This window comes from Dermochelys coriacea, chromosome 3 (genome assembly GCF_009764565.3).
Source record: "Dermochelys coriacea isolate rDerCor1 chromosome 3, rDerCor1.pri.v4, whole genome shotgun sequence".
In the NCBI taxonomy this organism is placed as follows: Eukaryota; Metazoa; Chordata; order Testudines; family Dermochelyidae; genus Dermochelys; species Dermochelys coriacea.
In genome coordinates this window covers 49,142,729-49,163,957 of record NC_050070.1, presented here as the reverse complement: position 1 = coordinate 49,163,957, position 21,229 = coordinate 49,142,729, and the positions used below count along the sequence as shown (strand labels likewise).

Genomic DNA, 21,229 nt, shown 5'->3' with positions numbered 1-21,229 from the left:
AGGACAGGAACAGGAAGTATAAGAGGCGGGCCCTGCAACTCAGTTAGGCAGGAGCTACTGAGGGAGGTGGACGTTTCCAGCCTGCTGCTGGAACTCATGGAAGACTTCTCCTATCCTGAGGACACCTCCCAGGTGCCAGAACTACCAGATACACCTGATGCAGAGGAGCTGCTAGGATTGCCACTGGCAATATATGCCGCGGACGGAGGATGACCCCAGGAGTCAGGACACCCTGAGGGGAGGGAGGGAAGGAGCCCAGGAATAGCAGACTGTAGTCTGGCTGCAGTGTCACCCAAAACACAGTCAGCGTGTTGCAGCTGGATTCCCCGCTTACCCCTGGCAGCCCACTCTGCCACTGTTAGGGCCCTGGACTGGGACGCAGTTGAGACGGGTGGACCTGCATCCCCCTACTACTGCCACTTCACCCCTGGGGTGGCAGTACTCCCCCTTCTTAGGCCAAGGGGCCTGCGTTTGTCTGTCACCTACCAGATCCAAGATGACTGTTTGCTGGGTGCCTAACTCCTGCAGATACCCCATAGACTGTTTGGTGCCCTGCCCTGGCTGAGGGCCTGCACCCCTGAGTTATTCATGGCTCTACCCTACCTAAGGGTTGGAGCCAGACACTGCTAATTTCCCCCTTTACTTAGATTGTTGTTTCAGGAGCATTGCAGCAAAGGGGCATGGCCTCCCTCAGAGACTGACAGCAAGGGAGAGCCACACCCACCTACATGCTTACAGTGGTTATGAAGCATTACAATACTAACCCAAATCCTAGCCCGCAGCTTCATCCTCTTGCATCACTTGAGTAGTACAAACATACAGACAGCAGGATTCCATTGATGTAGATCAAAGGTTCCCAAACTTGGTTCATGGCTCGTTCAGGGTAAGCCCTGGCGGGCCGCAAGACACTTTGTTTACCTTAGCGTCCGCAGGTACAGCCGTTTGCAGTTCCCAGTGGCCAGGAACTGGGCGCTGCGAGCGGCCGCACCTGCGGACGCTTAGGTAAACAAAGCATCTCACAGCCTGCCAGAGGCTTATCCTGAACAAGCCATTAACCAAGTTTGGGAACCCCTGATGTAGAGGAATCCCTATGTGAATTAAAGGTAGTATAAACATCTCTATATCACCTGTTCCTCCTCTTTCCAGTATGTGGGGGATGGTTTCCAGGACAGGTTGTGAGCTGAAGTGGCCCAGCCAGAGTGCACTGCACACTAGTAATCTCTGGCTAGTGGAGATGCCCCTAAATGGTAGCTGTTTCAGCTGGTGTAATTTAGAGCAGCCCCTACCGTACTTAAAATTATGCTTTGGGCTGAATGGGTTTCCAGATCAAGGAAAACAATTGTTTGAATGTAAAAATCAGAGTCTAAAGCTAAAGGCACACAGGTTGTTTCTAAATAGTGTTGTCATGACTTTCTTAAATAAAAATCTGAGTAGGAATATGTCCATATTTAATCAAATTTGTGTAAAGTTTTGTTTCCAGAATCTAATTTAATAGTGAACGTTCATAATCATTCATATTTACTCCAAAATTTCTCATTTTGTACAGTTGAAAAGCATTCAAATATCTGTACTGTGCAGAAAGTCTTTTTTCTTTAAGTCACATAGGTCTGATTTTTAACAAAGTAAAAATCCCCTTCAGAAGTATATGAAATACTTTGGAATTATCTCTTTCTTAAAATATTACTACCAATCATATAACATGAAATTTTTAAAAAGTCATTTGCATCTTTTCAGCTAAATGGCTTTAAGAGACTTTGCTACTAAGCAAATAGCATTTTATATACTTTTGTGGCAGGGGGGAAATGGGTAGAATTATTAGCTGATTAGGATGAAATACTAATGTAATTTCCTATGGGTACCCTAATCTGCAGCCTTATCTTGTATTTAAGAATAATGATCCAATTTGAATTTAGACTTTAATAAGATGTCAGCTACAATGTCATTTCCATAAGTAGTATTATAAAAGGGATTTCTTGAGATACTGTATACCATTAGGCTTATGTAGTTACAAACAAGACAGATATACAGAGTAACCAAAAACAAGATGCAGCAGAATGTCAAATTATTATTGATTCCTTGTTCTAATGCTCTTTCAGTCAGTGTCACTTCTGGTTCTTTTGGTCCATAGTTGTTCCTAAAACCATATTTAAAAATAAATGATACTTTTTCATTCATAAAGTTTTAACAAAGCTTTATTTTAAACAAATAACTTCAACAAATTCTACTGATCATTCCCAGCTTCTTTATAATCTCTATAAAACTGGTGCTGTGTTAATAGAACCCTTTGTATGGAAGTTTCTGGGTTTGGGACCTTATAGCACCTTCATCACACTAAAATGTGAGAGACTGGAAGGCTGGGATTCCTCTACAGAGTGCGCAAAGCTTATCAAATTTTCCCTTCACCTTTGTTACATGGAAACATGTAAATAACATGAACATGGAAATAACTTGTGCACAATCAAGGAAGTAGTTCCACAATGTAGTAGGCTCAATGCTTAATAGCCTCTATTTTTAATTGGGTAGAGCCTGTAATATCTGTACCAAAGTGCTAATTATACTTCAAGTGTGTTAGATAGGTGGAAACATTGCAACCAAGGGAAGTGTTACTCTGTATATAGAAGGTTTCAGAATAGCAGCCCTGTTAGTCTGTATTCGCGAAAGTAAAAGGAGTACTTGTGGCACCTTAGAGACTAACAAATTTATTTGAGCATAAGCTTTCGTGAGCTACAGCTCACTTCATCGGATGCATTTGGATGAAATGCAAATGCATTTGGATGAAATGCAAATGCATTTGGATGAAATGCATCCGATGAAGTGAGCTGTAGCTCACGAAAGCTTATGCTCAAATAAATGTGTTAGTCTCTAAGGTGCCACAAGTACTCCTTTTCTTTTTGTAAATAGAAGATAAACATTAAGGTCATTAATTTGGTTTATGGGGGAGAGAAAGGAAACACTGTGGACACAACTGGCTTTCAACATTTCCTTGTCCATAGAACAAATTTGCCCTCTGAGAGATTACAGTAAACTGGGAGGAGTATGAGATGTCAAGGAATAGCAAGAAATCTTTTATGAAACTAGACAGGAAGACAGTGAGGACTGGCAAGAAGTCAAGACAGCTAAAGTGATGAGGATGTTTCTAAGAGATCTCCCTGCTCTCACAGTGTCTCTTGTGGCTATGGAACTTGGCTGGATAATGAGTAAAGCTCTGACTGCAAATTTCCAAACCTGATCAGAGCAGGTCAATGCTGTTTCAAAGGACTATTGTTTTATCTGTTCGATTGAATGCCTTTGTTTATCTCATTGAATGCAGCTTGTACATAACGGAATTCCCTGTGGCCCCAGCTCCTATCAACAGTCATGTTCTGCTGTTGCATTAAAGCATTTCATACAAAGCATGTTAAACAGGTTTCTTTCCATTCTCTCTGACAGGGAAAGTAATGACTATGTTTAAGGGATATTTTTTTCCATTTATTACTACATTATAAGTATGGACTGAGAAGCATTTCTTCTGACAAATATATTCACATCCTATTGCATAATATGCAGCCTGTTCTTATTTTCTTTTACAAGGAGCTGTTACATTCAGAAACATTCACTCAAGCTTCATTTTCCAGTCAGTCCACTTTAGCTTTATATAGGATTCACACCTTACAATAAGAACACTGTTGGTCTCATTTCATGTCAGGGTACCAACACTAATTCCATATCTGAGTGCTCAGATCATCACTTAAGTACTCTTGTACCTAATTTAGGCTCCCAAAGTCTAATGGCCTTCTGACTGCCTAAATGTGGCAATGACTGCCCAAATTTAGGAACTTTAAAAGGGGTAATGTAGCACCCATGTCTGAAAACTAGTCTTGACCTATAGGATGCTTGGCAATAAGCAAATAGACTTATGCCAGAGATCTCATATAAATAAAATATGGCACTGATTTTATTGTCATTGCTACTCACCACCCATTTTGCATCCAAATGAATATTATGGTACATCACAGGTTTTTGAAAACCTGTGAGTGTGCCGGGTGTCCCTGGAGCCTGAATGCAAGCCCTGCAGGTGCATCCAGTGGTACTGCTGTAGACTCAATGCCATTAGGAGAAAGGGCAGTAAAAGTTTGCAAGGACAAATCTGAGGTTTGTGGCATGTGTGACAGCCCTATAAGCTCATCCCTCTTCTGAAGATAAGAAAGTCTTTGGAGCCTCACAAGCTGCAGTTTGACGGTACCTCTGATGCTCTGGGTGTCTTCTGTTTTTCTTGCTGTGTCACAGCATTGCCATTTGGTGCTTCTGGGCCAGCTAGGACTCCTCCTCACCTTCTCCTGGTCAGTCATCCAACATGATTTGTGGCTCCTCTCCCACCACAGTCACCATACAGAGCAGGAACTCTGCTGAGTGGCTCACCAAGGAAACAAGAGGCAGCTGCAAGCTTCCCATCCACCCCCTCTAAGAGAGAGAATCCTGGAGGACTATTTCCCCAAGACTTCTCTTGGGCTGGCTTATATATCACAGCATATATACTGTAGCCTGATTCTGGGTTCCCTTATGGTCTCTTGGCTGCCTTTCAGTTTTCTTTATCCAGCTCTTTAGTCCATTCTCTCTAAATGTATAAAGTATGAATTCAAAGGGTCCTTGTATGAACTCCTCTTCAATTTATCTACCAATGAGTTATACAGAAGTAACATCTACATAAGCACCAAGACATATACAGGCATCTGATGAATGCATTGAGTAAAATTTCAAAAGCACCTACACTACTTAGAAGCCTCAGTTTTATTGACTTTCAATGAAATTTAAACCCTAACCCTCAAAGGTATTTAGGCAGCTAACTCCCATTGAAATCAATGAGAGTTAGGTGCCTAAATACCTTTGAGGATCTGGACCTCAATGCCTAAATCATTCTTGAAAAGGGGACTTAGATAAGGGGTAAAATTTTCAGAAGTGCCAAAGGAAGAAGCATTGAATCAGAGAACACAAGAAGAGAGAACATGGGTAAAATCATCTCTCATTTACACCAGTGCAACCTGAATGAAGTCAAAGACTTGCACTGATACATATAAGTGCAGAATTTGGCCATACTTCCTAATAAATATAAAAAGATGAAAGTCTCCAAATGTTTGGTACAACTTTCAATTATAGTATATATTCTCCTCCTTAAACATTTAAGTTTCCACTCACTGAAATCAGCTAGTATGATGTGTAAACTTCAGTTGGATGATGGACACAGTAATGACTCTTTTCTCTATAATTTTGTTGATCAATTTAGAATTTATGAAAGTAAGGCACTAATTGCACTGATTAACAACAAACAGAATGGGGGCAGGCACTGTGACCCTAAAAAATATCCAAAATACGTACTTAGTGTTTTAATGACAATCCATTTATTAAGTACCACACAATAAGGGAAATTATTGTGAGGGTTTAAACAATTGCATCTGAGTTAACAGACAACCAGGCACCTACTGTGACCCATTCTCCCTATTTTTTCCTGGTGGTTCTACAGGAATCTAATATGATGTTATAATAGGTAGCATCAGTAGACTGAGCGAACACTGAAGACCTTGGGCTATTCATGCTTGATTTCTCTCCAACCTTCCATTGATTCAAGTGGATATTCAAATTCTGAGGCTAAGAAAAGAGGAAGAACAGAACACTGATTTCTACAATAAAATTTCACTGCATGTGAATCAGCAACAATGCAAATGTGATGTGGAGTTCTGGCTATTGGATAGTTTTATGAACAATTAGGACAAAAGGAAAAATAAAGCAGTTACTGCCGTTTCCTTTGCCCCTTTGATAGATACACCCTTTCAAAATTCCATAGTGGGTTTACTTTACAATTACACCTTCTGGAGGGAGCAAACATGTGAAAACCTTCATGATCCCCGTGGATACTACCTGTCAGTGTTTGAGTTTAAGGCAGCTGTATGTGCCTCCCTTGAGCATTAGCAGAAGAACTATTTGATTTATGTATTTTCCTTGGATGTAAATGTCACCGAGGAGGACATATGGCAGCAAGGTCTGGAAAGAGAAATCTATTTCATAATGAATTCAAATCTCCTGCTGAAATTAGAACTCAGAGCACCACAAGGCAGAGGTCAGTACGCAGAGCAGAGTATGTCAATGCACCTGCCAATTGCTGTCCCCTCCTGACAAAATCAGTTTCTTAAACTTTCCTTTAAATTGCTGTTACAGAAATGTCCTGGAAGGCTTAGAGTTGGGAACACAGGAGATACAAATGCAGTTCCAAGAAAACTTTTGCAAGCCAAAATTATTCTTCACTTCAGACTAGATTGCATTTTTTCAACCTCCCCTAAGTAAGGAGGCAGGGCATAGCTTCACCCTTCCGGGAGTAGTTCTGAGAAGGAATTGTAATACAGATGCACAAGGTCCTACCTTGATTTCCCTCTTTGCTCTAGGGGCAAATAATGTGGAATTTTTCTTTATCAGTAGCAGATTAACCCACCTCAATGCTCTAGCCAGCATACCTGTCAGCACAGAGAGGAAGCAGAAATGGAGCTTTGCCTCCATTCACTCCATGCCCAGATGCTTGCAGTGGGGAGCAACAGCCCCGCACAGCTTGCTCTGGCTACTGGTGCTGCAGCCCTTCCTCCTCCGTATAAGCATAGTGAAAGTCCTGCCCTTTTGTGATTTTTATCCTCTCTCTTTGTATTAGTCCTTGTTTTCATTGTAGAACTCTGACAAAACTGCCCTAGGGTAAAAAAAGTAAAATTATTCCAGTTTATACAACAATATTGACATAACCTTTGGCTAAAAAGGATCTATCCACACTGATCAATGTTTCATCTGTAAAAGTCACTTCACTGCCACGAGCCAAAACTTCAGATTTTGTGCCTGCTTCTGTGGCACAGAGATAAGACTTGGTAGCCAAGCATTGTAAAAGCTTCTAAACCAATCTACCAGTTATCTACCAGGCTGAAAGAAAAGGAGTACTTGTGGCACCTTAGAGACTAAAAAATTTATTTGAGCATAAGCTTTCGTGAGCTACAGCTCACTTCATTGGATGCATTCAGTGGAAAATACATTGGGGAGATTTATGTATATAGAGAACACGAAACAATAGGTGTTACCATACACACTGTAACAACAGTGATCACTTAAGGTGAGCTATTACCAGCAGGAGAGCGGGGGGGGGGAGGACTTTTTGTAAAGATAATCAAGGTGGGCCATTTCCAGCAGTTGACAAGAACGTCTGAGGAACAGTGGGGAGTGGTGGGGGGAATAAACATGGGGAAGTAGTTTTACTTTGTGTAATGACCCATCCTGTCCCAGTCTTTATTCAAGCCTAAGTTAATTATATCCAGTTTGCAAATTAATTCCAATTCAGCAGTCTCTCGTTGGAATCTGTTTTTGAAGTTTTTTTGTTGAAGAATTGCCACCTTTAGGTCTGTAATTGAGTGACCAAAGAGATTGAAGTGTTCTCCGACTGGTTTTTGAATGTTATAATTCTTGACGTCTGATTTGTGTCCATTTATTCTTTTACATAGAGACTGTCCAGTTTGGCCAATGTACATGGCAGAGGGACATTGCTGGCACATGATGGAATATATCATATTGGTAGATGTGCAGGTGAACGAGGTTCTGATAGTGTGGCTGATGTGATTAGGCCCTATGATGGTGTCCCCTGAATAGATATGTGGACAGAGTTGGCAACGGGCTTTGTTGCAAGGATAGGTTCCTGGGTTAGTGGTTCTGTTGTGTGGTTGCTAGTGAGTATTTGCTTCAGGTTGGGGTGCTGTCTGTAAGCAAGGAGTGGCCTGTCTCCCAAGATCTGTGAGAGTGATGGGTCGTCCTTAAGGATAAGTTGTAGATCCTTGATGATGCATTGGAGAGGTTTTAGTTGGGGGCTGAAGGTGATGGCTAGTGACGTTCTGTTATTGTCTTTGTTGGACCTGTTCTGTAGTAGGTGACTTCTGGGTATTATTCTGGCTCTGTCAATATGTTTCTTCACTTTAGCAGGTGTGTACTGTAGTTGTAAGAATGCTTGATAGAGATCTTGTAGGTGTTTGTCTGAGAGGTTGGAGCAAATGCAATTGTATCTTAGAGCTTGCTTGTAGACAATGGATCGTGTGGTGTGGTATGGATGAAAGCTGGAGGCACGTAGGTAGGAATAGCAGTCAGTAGGTTTCCGATATAGGATGGTGTTTATGTGACCATCGCTTATTAGCACCGTAGTGTCCAGGAAGTGGATCTCTTGTGTGGACTGGTCCAGGTTGAGGTTGATGGTGGGATGGAAATTGTTGAAATCATGGTGGAATTCCTCAAGGGCTTCTTTTCCATGGGTCCAGATGATGAAGATGTCATCAATGTAGTGCAAGTAGAATAGGGGCATTAGGGGACGAGAGCTGAGGAAGCATTGTTTTAAGTCAGCCATAAAAATGTTGGCATACTGTGGGGCCATGCGGGTACCCATCGCAGTGCCACTGATTTGAAGGTATACATTGTCCCCAAATGTGAAATAGTTATGGGTGAGGACAAAGTCACGAAGTTCAGCCACCAGGTTTGCCGTGACATTATCGGGATACTGTTCCTGACGGCTTGTAGTCCATCTTTGTGTGGAATGTTGGTGTACATCCATAGTGGCCAGGATGGTGTTTTCAGGAAGATCACCGATGGATTGTAGTTTCCTCAGGAAGTCAGTGGTGTCTCAAAGATAGCTGGGAGTGCTGGTAGCATAGGGCCTGAGGAGGGAGTCTACATAGCCAGACAATACTGCTGTCAGGGTGCCAATGCCTGAGATGATGGGGCGTCCAGGATTTCCAGGTTTATGGATCTTGGGTAGCAGATAGAATACCCCAGGTCGGGGTTCCAGGGGCGTGTCTGTGCGGATTTGTTCTTGTGCTTTTTCAGGGAGTTTCTTGAGCAGATGGTGCAGTTTCTTTTGGTATCTCTCAGTGGGATCAGAGGGTAATGGCTTGTAGGAAGTGGTGTTGGAGAGCTGCCTAGTAGCCTCTTGTTCATATTCTGACCTATTCATGAAGACGACTGCACCTCCTTTGTCAGCCTTTTTGATTATGATGTCAGAGTTGTTTCTGAGGCTGTGGATGGCATTGTGTTCTGCACGGCTGAGATTATGGAGCAAGTGATGCTGCTTTTCCACAATTTCAGCCCGTGCATGTCGGCAGAAGCACTCTATGTAGAAGTCCAGTCTGTTGTTTCAACCTTCAGGAGGAGTCCACCCAGAATCCTTCTTTTTGTAGCCCCACTATCAGAGGCTTTTTCACCTGCACATCTACCAATGTGATATATGCCATCATGTGCCAGCAATGCCCCTCTGCCATGTACATTGGCCAAACTGGACAGTCTCTACATAAAAGAAAAAATGGACACAAATCAGACGTCAAGAGTTATAACATTGAAAAATCAGTCGGAGAACACTTCAATCTCTTTGATCACTCGATTACAGTCCTAAAAGTTGCAATTCTTCAACAACAAAACTTCAAAAACAGACTCCAATGAGAGACTGCTGAATTGGAATTAATTTGCCAACTGGATACCATTAATTTAGGCTTGAATAAAGACTGGGAATGGATGGGTCATTACAGAAAGTAAAATTATTTCCCCATGTTTATTCCCCCCCACAACCCCCTTCTGTTCCTCAGACGTTCTTGTCAACTGCTGGAAATGGACCACCTTGATTATCACTACAAAAGATTTCCCCTTCCCCCCCCCCCGCTCTCCTGCTGGTAATAGCTCACCTTAAGTGATCACTCTTACCCATTGTTTCATGTTCCCTATGTATATAAATCTCCCCACTGTATTTTCCACTGAATGCATCCGATGAAGTGAGCTGTTGTTCACAAAAGCTTATGCTCAAATAAATTTGTTAGTCTCTAAGGTGCCACAAGTACTCCTTTTCTTTTTGTGAATACAGACTAACACGGCTGCTACTCTGAAACCTACCAGGCTGAGCAACTCTGCACTCAGGTTTTGGTGCTGCAATGAAAAATTCCATGTCAAGCAGATGGGAAGGAGCGAAGTAACTGGTTTGTTGGAAACTCGTTGCAGGCTAGTCTTCCAGAGATGCAGAAAGCATGCTGTGGACTTGTCTACTGGTAATTTCACTAAGCACACAAAGGAAATGCTAACGCTGCATAGAAAATATCAATTAGGGACTTCTGAGAAACTTTTTGTAGGCAAATAAAAATTTTGCAACACAAGCATTTTGCAAATTAGTCAAATATTTTGACAAAATGATTTGGCTGAATATTTTAATTCAAAAATAACTTCTGAAATTTCCTTCATTTTAAAGTATTTTTAAAAGCTCAAAATTGAAATGAAACCTTTATTTTTTGGTGGGATCAAGTGGTGTGTTTGATCCAATACTTTTTTTTTTTTTACTTTTCAGTTTACTGGAAAAAAATTAAACATTCCTTTTGGTTTGACCCAAAATGAAATGTTTTTTCTTTCTTTCTTTCTTGGATCTGCCAGTGTACTGAAAACTCAGTTATTTGCACTGCATTACACTGGTGCTAATCAATTGTCAAAGGAATGCTAGTCAGCAGCCTATTTATAAGTGCCTACATCACCAATATCTCATCTCTTTGTTCACTGTGTTTACTATATTAATGGAATTTGGGGATTTATTGGGCTTGCCACTGACTTCCTAAAAAGTTATTTGATTGGCTGGTCAAGTCTTTTTGGTGATGTCATATCCATGTATTCGTGTGCTATATGGGTATGACATCAGGCTATACAATCAAATATGGAGAAAAAATAAAGTGAAATATGCTGACCACTTCTTGTGAGAAATGAAGCACTTTAAGTATCCATTAATCTCAGAAGTCCCTGCTCCTCCACAGACTTCCTTTATGCTCTTGAGCAAGTCACTTAACCCCTCTGTGTCTCAGTTCCCTCTATCAAATCAGGATACATAGAACTTTCCTCTGTAACAGGAATATCGTGAGACTAAATACATTAAAGATCATAGAATCATAGAACTGTAAGGGATGTTGAGAGGTCATCTAGTCCAGTCCCCTGCATCAAGGCAAGACTAAATATTATCTGGACCATCCCTGACAGATATTTGTCCAACCTGCTCTTAAAAATCCCAAGTGATGGAGATTCCACAACCTCCCTAGGCAATTTATTCCAGTGCTTAATCACCCTGATAGTTAGGAAGTTTTCCCTAATGTCCAACCTAAACCGCCCTTGCTGCAATTTCAATCATGAGATGTTCAGATACTACATAGATGGAAGTCATAGAAATACCTAAGATAAACAGATAGCCTTCAAGGCTCAGACTTGCAGAATCAGACCCACAGTTTTTTGGGTTCTGCATATATAACACATACTCTCCACTGAACTTAATCATTATTTGTGCTATGCATCTGCATTTCCCACTGAAATGATAGTGAGCATGCATGCTTACTACATCTCAGGATCATTGCTTGTAATTCCCTCTTAATTCCCTCATAGAAATTTGACTATGGAATGTGTTTACAAAGTTGATTTTTCTTTTTCGATTTGACAAAAACTTTGTATATTGCAGTGTTTCTCGTGCTGCACTGACAAAGGGACTTTTTAGATATGGACCTCAACATTTGTGAACTCAAATAAATGTGGGTGTAAAAGTGCAACGGCAATGGATTTGCAACTACGAAAACAGAAGTCCATCTAAAAGCAGTTTAGTGTTTCCATTTGTTTACTTATTTGTTGGTCCAACAGCATCACTGATTGTGTTAGTCAATAGGAATGAGCCCAGCTCTGGGAATAATGTTTATTATGTAACACAGCAGAGGGAGCTCAGATTCCCCCTCCCCTTCTTTCATGCCAAGATTATGTTAATGGAGAGCGGATTAGTAAAACTGAGGAGAATAATGTGTTAAAATCATTTTAAAAATACAGATGATATTCTCCATTATATCAAAGATGGACAGATGCTGAGCAGCTGCAACTCCTAATGCAACCTGCTCAGCAGGTGTTCTACTCCTGTTAGTTTTTGGCCTAAGAGTTTTAAAACAGTTTTAAAGACCAAGTGAGAGCTCTGGTTTAAAGACCTGCTGAGGAGTACTGAACAGTTGCAACTCTCATTGAATTTTTAGGTGTTAGGCACCTTTTAGGATTTGGCCCTTCAACAATCTAATAATTGCCCTTCAAAAAAAGAGTCAGCCTAAATGTAGCCATCATAGCTTTTTCAGTTTGCACCATGCACTTTCATGTTTTCTGAACATAGTTTTCAATATTATTTTCATCCTTTTAGCTGACTGTTTCTTTTTTGTCCTGTATACCAATAAGAAACATTAGTAGTATCAATAAACATGAAGATTTCTTTAAAGGGGATTCTTCTTAACAAAAAAGCTAGTGTAGTTTCTCCTTCAGATTAAGATGACCAGAATGAAGCATTAAAGTAAAGCTTTTTAACTAAAAACTTCTGAGTCTGCAGATGCAAGAAAAATGTATGTGGATATTTGCAGCTACTTGAAAATACAAAAATATCAAATTTAGCATTCAGGCCTATATTGTTGATAGCATAATAATGCAGTCAAACCTCTCCTTCAGGGAAATAAATAATCCCCAGAAACACTTACATTTTTGCAACTAAACATCCACTCTATACATTTGTTTACTGTAGTGTGAGTTACTCTGAAATCTGATTGGTAGATAACCTCTGGGAAATTTCTAATGCAAAACACTCCACCAATGTCATTTGAATAAATTAAAATATGATTCCAAACAACAACTCCTCTTTTGAAAAATCAATTTCATTTTGAAGTAAAACGAATTATCTGCATAACAGCCAATGTAATTAACCATTCTTTTAATAATCTGCCTCATTTACACTAGTTTTACCCTTGTGTATCTATCCTCCATGTATGTCACTGAAATTACTCTTGATTTACAGTGGTGTGAGTGAAAGAAGGATCCGATCCATATAGCCTAAACCAATAGTTGGAGTGATCCACACAATCTGGAGTTATGCAGGTAACTGAAAAGCTATTAACAGATATTTTACACAGGTGAGAACACCATATATCCAAATGCTGTTTATCTTGTTCTAAGCCATGCTAGATGAGATCCACTAAATTGGAAAAGCCCAAGGTCAGACTCTCAGATGGTGTAAACTGGCATAACCAGTTTGAAATCAATGTCCTCTGTGCCCCTGGCTACCCTTCATAAAATTGAAACCCCAACTACTGAATCTCTAATATACAAGCCCAGTTTCCCTTATAATTTTGTTCAATTATTTATTAAAGGTCTCAGAGTAGCAGCTGTGTTAGTCTGTATTCGTAAAAAGAAAAGGAGTACTTGTGGCACCTTAGAGACTAACAAATTTATTAGAGCATAAGCTTTCGTGAGCTACAGCTCACTTCATCGGATGCATTTGGTGGAAAAAACAGAGGAGAGATTTATATACACACACACAGAGAACATGAAACAATGGGTTTATCATACACACTGTAAGGAGAGTGATCACTTAAGATAAGCCATCACCAACAGCAGGGGGGGGAAGGAGGAAAACCTTTCATGGTGACAAGCAGGTAGGCTAATTCCAGCAGTTAACAAGAATATCAGAGGAACAGTGGGGTGTGGGGTGGGAGGGAGAAATACCATGGGGATTTATTAAAGGTCATTACTAACAGATGATTTTATTGTTGGTCTCTTGGGTGATTGCATAGAGCTGCTCAGAGAACAGAAAAGAAGGTCATGAACATTTTCCAAAAAAATGTGTTTGAGTATTTTTTCTGAAAAAAAAAATGTTCTGACAGGTTTATTTAGAATAGTTTTCACTGTATTTACCCTCCCAACAGGCACTCTGCAGTAGTGTAGACGACCATACATTTATCTCATTGATGCAAGTATTGTTCAGTAAGACACAGGGCTAAATTCTGCTCTCAGTTGCATCAGTATACTCCATTAATTTCAGTTTCTTCAGATTTATACCACTACTGGAAAAAGAATCTGCCCCAGTACTCCCATGAATGATATCACAATATCAGTTGATCAACATAACCTGCTGCTGTGATGTACTTGCAACAAGTATCAAAAGTTAGTATCAAAAAGTTAGCATTCATTGTTTGAGTAGGCTGGATGGGGAAAATATTCAGCTGGACCACAGACCTCTAAATTTCAGAGGTCATTACCAATATTCAGATAACTTTTCAGTCCAAAATTAAAATATACTTGTCTTTATTTTTATGGTTGTTAATAAAAAAGAAAGCAACACATACTGCAGGTGACCAGCATAGATCCTAGACCTCATATCATCTCCTTCTTGAGAATAGCCAAAGTGCAAGTTCTGGGATGGGGGAGATGGTCAGGCATTTTCCATCAGAAGGATTTTTCAGCAGAAAATGTAGTTTTGGCAAAAATCTAAGGTTTTCCACTGGAAGAATCAGTTTAGACAGAATTTTCTATCAGGAAAACCAAAATGAAATGTTTCATTTTGGGTCACTTTGACCCAAATCATAATATTTCAGTTTGTTAAACTCATCCAAAATGTTTTGGTTCAAGTCAGTTCAATATTAGGCTGCATTTCCCTAGGATGCTGCATTGATTCATAGCATCAGTGACTGGGACATGGCTGGATCCTGACTGAAAGAAGTTCAGCCAGTAGGACTGCTGAAACATGTGGTGAGAATTTATGCACAACTTAACAAAGTAGAATTGTAGGGTATTAGTTGTTTTACTTTTGTTTTTCTTGTAACCAGTTCTGACTTTTATGCCCCATTACTTATATTCACTTAAGACCTATCCTTCTGTAATTCATAAACTTGTTTTATCTAAACCATTGTGTTTGAACTGAAATGTTTGGGAAACTCTATTTAGAGTAATAGGATTTGTGTACATCATTTTCCGATAATAAAATGACAAACTTTATCTGAGCTTGTATTATCCAGGCGAGAGCTGGGCAGTACAAGATATAAATTTCTGGGGAAAGTCTGGGACTGGGAGTTTGCTGGTGTTGCTCTGTAGTGCAGTTATGGGTGCAATAGGTGGCTCGCTACAGCACTCACACAATATAACTGATATCAGAGTAGCAGCCGTGTTAGTCTGTATTCGCAAAAAGAAAAGCAGTATTTGTGGCACCTTAGAGAAGGTGCCACAAGTACTGCTTTTCTTTTTACAATATAACTGGGAGTTATATTATTACATACTGGGGGCTGTCTGAGAACAGACCAGGAGTGGTAGCTCTCACAACATAGCAGTGTAAAAGGCACCGCAAGTTAGGGAGTTGACAACTGTTCATCAGTCCAAATTGTACCCTGAATATGTCACAGCCACTTGGTACAGTGTGTCTGCAAGTGCATCATGGGAGATGTAGTCTTGCCAGTCAATTCAGTTATTATGGGAGAATGGAGACATCAGGCACCCAAACTACATCTCCCATAAGGCCATACAGCAACACAAGGAAATGCAGTTAGACATGAGGGAAAACTAGAATTTCTATAGTGCTGAAATATCTGATTTTTCAACGTTGTTTTTGGCCTAAATCAGGCCAACAAATTGAAACACTGAAATATTTTTTAGAATGAAAAATTGAAGTAAAATTTAGATTTTGAAAGGCTAAAATATTGTGTTTTGATCAAAACATCTTCATATTCATGAATAAAATGTTTCAGTTCAGTTTGTTGAACTGAACTGACAAAAAAAGTATCATTTTAATTTAAAAAATTCATCATTTCTTGTGCCACAAAAAAAATAGCATATTTCAACCTTTTGTCCTGACTCGGGACAAAAGAGTTGAAAAAATCAGATTCCCATGGTACAGAAATTCCAGTTTTTCCTTTGCTCTAGCAGATGCTAATTTCCCATTTTCCTGTTATACTATAGCTAGATTGCTGAATCTCATTGGTACTGAAAGGAACCCATTAGCTCTGCAAATACAAACTAAAGCCCAATCTACTTGCTGCCACAAGATTGAACAGAAATGCAGTCAGGATTCTGAATAGATTTCAAATAGACAGAGGTGGATTGTGCACTCAAGTTTTCAACATAGTAGATGGCATATGCAATAATTGAAAGCGATTGTTTCTCATTCTGTAACATCTTGACAGTATCACTTTACTATGCTAAGAGAGCAAGTTTATGCCCATGTTTTAATTCTGATTTTGAAACTCCCTTAACAGGATCTCTGCTTCCATGGTCTGTTTCTTCATGTAAAAAAAAAAAAATCATCTGTTTAGTACCCCTGGACTCCTGAGACCCTGTAAAACATGGATTGAATTTTCTTTTCCTGTATTGCATTTCTTCCCTTTCAATTTATGTTCCTCTAAGAAGTGCAGCTAAAGCTACATGTGTAGAGATTAAAGGCAGGTCTACTGTGGTTTACAGACATCAAAAGCCATGAGCAGTATGCGACTGGAGTAAATTGCATGGTACTGACTTTTGTTAGGCTACAAAAGCTCCTCATTATCATTCCTGTTGTGAGTGCTCTCTGCTGCTTTCCTAGTGAGTGTGGATGCCCATCAGAGGTGATAAATACTATCTCCCAAGAGAATACAAGTGTTTTAATCCACACATGGGGGAGGAGAGGCTTGGATAGGTGGATGTATTGAACTGTGAAAGCTATTGTTCATGAAAGGTCACATGTTGCTTTTCCTGGTTAATTTTGATTTGCTGAAACAATTTTGCATGGCATTCAAAAACTGATTATAAACAATCTACATTTGATGGCAAAGTCAGTTTTCAAAATGTATCAACTGAAGCTGTTTGTGAAGGAAGGAGTTTGTGTCATTGTTTGAGACCTAATCAATGCTAAGAAGCAGCTGGATTAGTACAATTTGTTCACCTGTTATCTGTGTATGTGTCACATATTGTATTTATAAATTGCAGGAAAAGAGCTGTATTCCCAGTTGACAGGTTTCAAAGTAGCAGCCATGTTAGGCTGTATTCGCAAAAAGAAAAAAGGAGTACTTGTGGCACCTTAGAGGCTAACAAATTTATTTTAGCATAAGCTTTCATGAGCAACAGCTCACTTCATGAAAGCTTATGCTAAAATAAATTTGTTAGCCTCTAAGGTGCCACAAGTACTCCTTTTCTTTTTTTCCCCAGTTGACAGGTTAAGAATCTGCTGACAGCCTAACAAAAATATTCCTAGAGTTTGTCTAGACTGGACTTTTCAGCCCTTCTCCCACTATTGATCTAGCGCTGCTGCAGAATGACTGTTGATAGCACTATTGTGTACAGGGCATGGACATTTTTACTAAACTTGTCAACTAACTGAGATCAGGGCAAGATTGCTGAAACTTGAGCAGGCCAAAGAGTGTTAAAAATGTGATGCCCAGTCTACACTTCCTCCATTGCTACAACTGGTGAAGCTTGTTTGTATTAGACCAATCATTTGCAAATTGCTAGTTTGCAAAATTCTCTCAAACATTAATGCTTATATATTATGAGGATGGATGTCCTTCAGAGAAAGATTTCTTAGTTAAAGAAGTTCAAGTTAAAATGTTGTTAGTTTGCTAATTCTTACTGATAAAATCTGGTAACTATACTTATATGTGCAAAAGCTTCTTTCAAAAGAACTATTTACCTTGTCTAAAGCTTTGTCTACACTAGAAAGTTGTACTTATAGTTAAAGTGGAATATCCTCCCCAGTCTGGAAGCAGTTATAATGGTATGAAGGTGCTTTATTCAGATGTAATTATTCCTATGGGGAAGTCACCTTTATACTAGTATAACTGCATCCAGTCTATGGTTTGTATTGTTTAACAGTATCAGTTAAATGAAAAATATTTAGGCCTGGTCTACGCTTGAAAGTTATACCAGTATAACAGTTAGAAGTGTGATTTTTTTTTTAATCTCCATTCCCCACCACTCTTTAACAGCTTTTGATTTATCTCCAGGTCCAATTCAAAGCTGCCCAACTGGCTTTCAAAATTTTCTCTGTTTTCCCTCCAGTCACCTCAGATTCATCTAATCTCCCAATTACTTCAGTCTGATTTGTTTCTTTCTACTCCTCACAATTCACAAAGGGATTATGCTTTTCTTTGTTCCATCCCATCTATTTTGTTTTCCCCACTCCTATTTAAATCACATCTTAAACCTTTCTTCCTTTATCTCTTGTTCATGGGTGACCCTGCCTTTAAAGCCTCTTATGACACTATGTAAACAATTTTTTTTTCATATGACAAATGATGATTCCCCCCCCTTTCATTTTTCATGGTTAGCTGAATCATTTTGGCAGCTCTCAGCTAAAAAGAGAAGGCACTGCATATGTTTCTACTTCTAAAATGGAGTATAAATAATTAAAATAATGAATTACTCTAATGTAATCACTAGGGCTGTCAAGCGATTAACTGTGCAATTAATCACAATTAATCATGATTAATTTTTAAAACAATAGAATAGCATTTATTTAAAATTTTGGATGTTTTCTACATTTTCAAATATATTGATTTCAATTACTACACAGAATAAAAAGTGTACAGTGCTCACTTCACACTTTATTACAAGTATTTGCACTCTAAAAACAAAAGAAATAGTATTTTTTCAATTCACCTCATTCAAGTACTGTACTGCAATCTCTTTATTATGAAAGTTGAACTTACAAATGTAGAATTATTGCAAAAAAATTGCATTCAAAACCAAAACAATGTAAAACTTTAGAACTTGCAAGTCCAGTCAGTCCTACTTCTTGTTCAGCCAATCACCAAGATAAGTTTGTTTGCATTTACAGGAGATAATGCTGCACTCTTCTTATTTACAATGTCACAAGAAAGTGAGAACAGGCATTTGCATGGCAGTTTTGTAGCCAGCATTGTAAGGTATTTACATACCAGATATGCTAAACATTCATATGCCCCTTCATGCTTCAGCCACCAAAGGACATGCTTCCATGCTTATGATGCTCATTAAAAAAAAAATGCATTAATTACTTAGCGACTGAATTCCTTGGGGAAGAATTCTATATCTCCTGCTCTGTTTTACCCACATTCTGCCATATATTTAATGTTATAGCAATCTCAGATGATGACCCACCCAGCACATGTTCATTTTAAGAACACTTTCACTGTAAATAAATAAATATATATATTTATATATATACACACACATACATATACACACACACAATTAATTAGTATTTACCTTTAATTCTCTAACAGTACAGAACTCTCATCCATTTAACATAGCTTTGATAACTCTCTACAAGGAATGGCCCTGATTACCATTTCAGTACTTTTCTTATGTGTCCTTAAAGGTTGATTTTGGGTCACTTACCTGCTGGTTCTTTAACCCTCACTGGCTCAATGTCACAGCCTCATTCCGCAGGTTCCTATGGACCAACCTGCCTGGGCAGATTACTGCTCTAAATGTCAGGTGGGGATGTCAGGAGAGGTTCATCTTGTAAATAGACTCCTTAGGAGTCTTCACACCAGAGAGGATGGGCAGAGTGCAGCACACTCCAGACAAACTCTTATGCCCTGGCATCTCTCCCCTCCCTCCAACCCCCCCACCCCATACCATGCAGGGCCAGGATAGGGTGGGGTCAATCTAGCTACACTAGCATTAAACAACTCAGCAATTCCCTAAAACTGGAAGAATTTTCAGGTGCCCACACAGGGTTAGGGTTAAAAAGTCCCTTTTGCTCTGTCAGAGTAACACAAAGTATGCAGTTGAGCTGAATGGTTTAAACAGAAGCTACACAAGAATCAGTCTATTCTAATAATCCCAACACCAACTCTGGAAATCTCTCCACCTGGCTCTGAACTAGTTATTTCATTTAAATTTCATGTGGTCTGGCTTCATATCTCCTTCTGCACCAAATTCAGATGCCTGTCTTCATTATCAAAGCTTTACACAGCTCTGCCCCAGCCTATAAAAGCACCAAGAACTTTGTTGGTGCTATATAAATAACACAACAAAAATCTTGGCTGTCATTGCCTTCCAATACCCCAGTTGGGCCTTGCATGCTTTCAAGTTTGCTCCCCTTTACACTGTCTCTGGATCTTTCTCCCACCACCATGCTTTTCTCCCCTATGCCTGGAATGAATTATCTGGTCCTCTATACCAAGTAATCTTTCATAGAATATCAGGGTTGGAAGGGACCTCAGAAGGTCATCTAGTCCAACCCCCTGCTCAAAGCAGGGCCAATCCCCAATTTTTGCCACATATCCCTAAATGGCCCCCTCAAGGATTGAACTCACAATGCTGGGTTTAGCAGGCTAATGCTCAAACCACTGAGCTATCGCCTCCCCCCACCCCTTTTCTCCTCCACTGTGATAGGAGCTTTGATAAGTGATCACTCTCCTTACAGTGTGTATGATAAACCCATTGTTTCATGTTCTCTGTGTGTGTGTATATAAATCTCTCCTCTGTTTTTTCCACCAAATGCATCCGATGAAGTGAGCTGTAGCTCACGAAAGCTTATGCTCTAATAAATTTGTTAGTCTCTAAGGTGCCACCGGTACTCCTTTTCTTTTTGCGAATACAGACTAACACGGCTGCTACTCTGAAACTTGATATTAACTCTGTTCAGCTCCTGGAACTCTGGACTTCAGGAAGTCCTACCGTTGGACTACACTATTAATGGCTATCAGAGGCCTCTGATACATTTTTACCCACATGCTTGGAGCTGTTGGTGGCAGAATGGACTAGAAACTCCTGCTGAGCCCAACAGGGAGGCTTCTGCATGAGTCGATACAACAAGCAGTGTGCTGAACTGGTAATGAGCTAGGGGTCCTGAGGCCCTCAGTGAGATGGGCCAGACTGACTAAGAGACTAGTTTCAGTTTTGAGCTTTAAGTTGGGACTCACTGAGAAGGAAATAGAACAGTGCAGGGAGTCTCTGATGAACTCTTCCTCCCCACCCAAGGAGTCTTTGCATTGCTGTGGAATCTAGTGCATGGGCCAGGCAGTTCAAGCCTGCAGCGATCAGCACTCACAGTGGCAGAGATCAGACATAACACCATCTACTGAGAGCCAGCCAAGATTTTCACAGGACTCTGAACCAGCTAGACAGGAGAGGACCCTCCCCCACACAAGAGGGAAGATGCTGTCAGGGGAACCTTTTGTTGTTATTTAAGCTGGCCAGCATTCACAGTACTGCATTTCCATGTTGGGTCACCCTCAAAGTTATACAAGTATGACAGAATTATAATTATGTAGTAGTAGAAATATAGATAGATAAAAGAGTATATAGGTATTGTAAAAAGGTATGAACATCAGTTCCATGCTGTTGAATTTCACTCTGGAACAAATGCAAGGCCAAAGTGCTAATTATTTCAGGCCGGTACAGGACAAAGAGTCTGTGCTGGAAAGTAATAAGAACT

The 21,229-nt window shown here is 39.8% G+C and overlaps 1 long non-coding RNA gene across 2 annotated transcripts in view; it reads left to right on the top strand.

Annotated features, from left to right (window-relative positions):
- Positions 1–13,215: 13,215 nt before the first annotated feature.
- The window catches only part of LOC122459260, a 38,703-nt gene continuing 30,689 nt past the window's right edge, over positions 13,216–21,229 (top strand). The window contains exon 1 of one of the 2 annotated variants that reach the window (XR_006279813.1): positions 13,216–13,244. This is a non-coding gene — a long non-coding RNA (uncharacterized LOC122459260). The remainder of the gene's footprint in view (positions 13,245–21,229) is intronic. The other variant, XR_006279814.1, reaches the window with a different exon arrangement.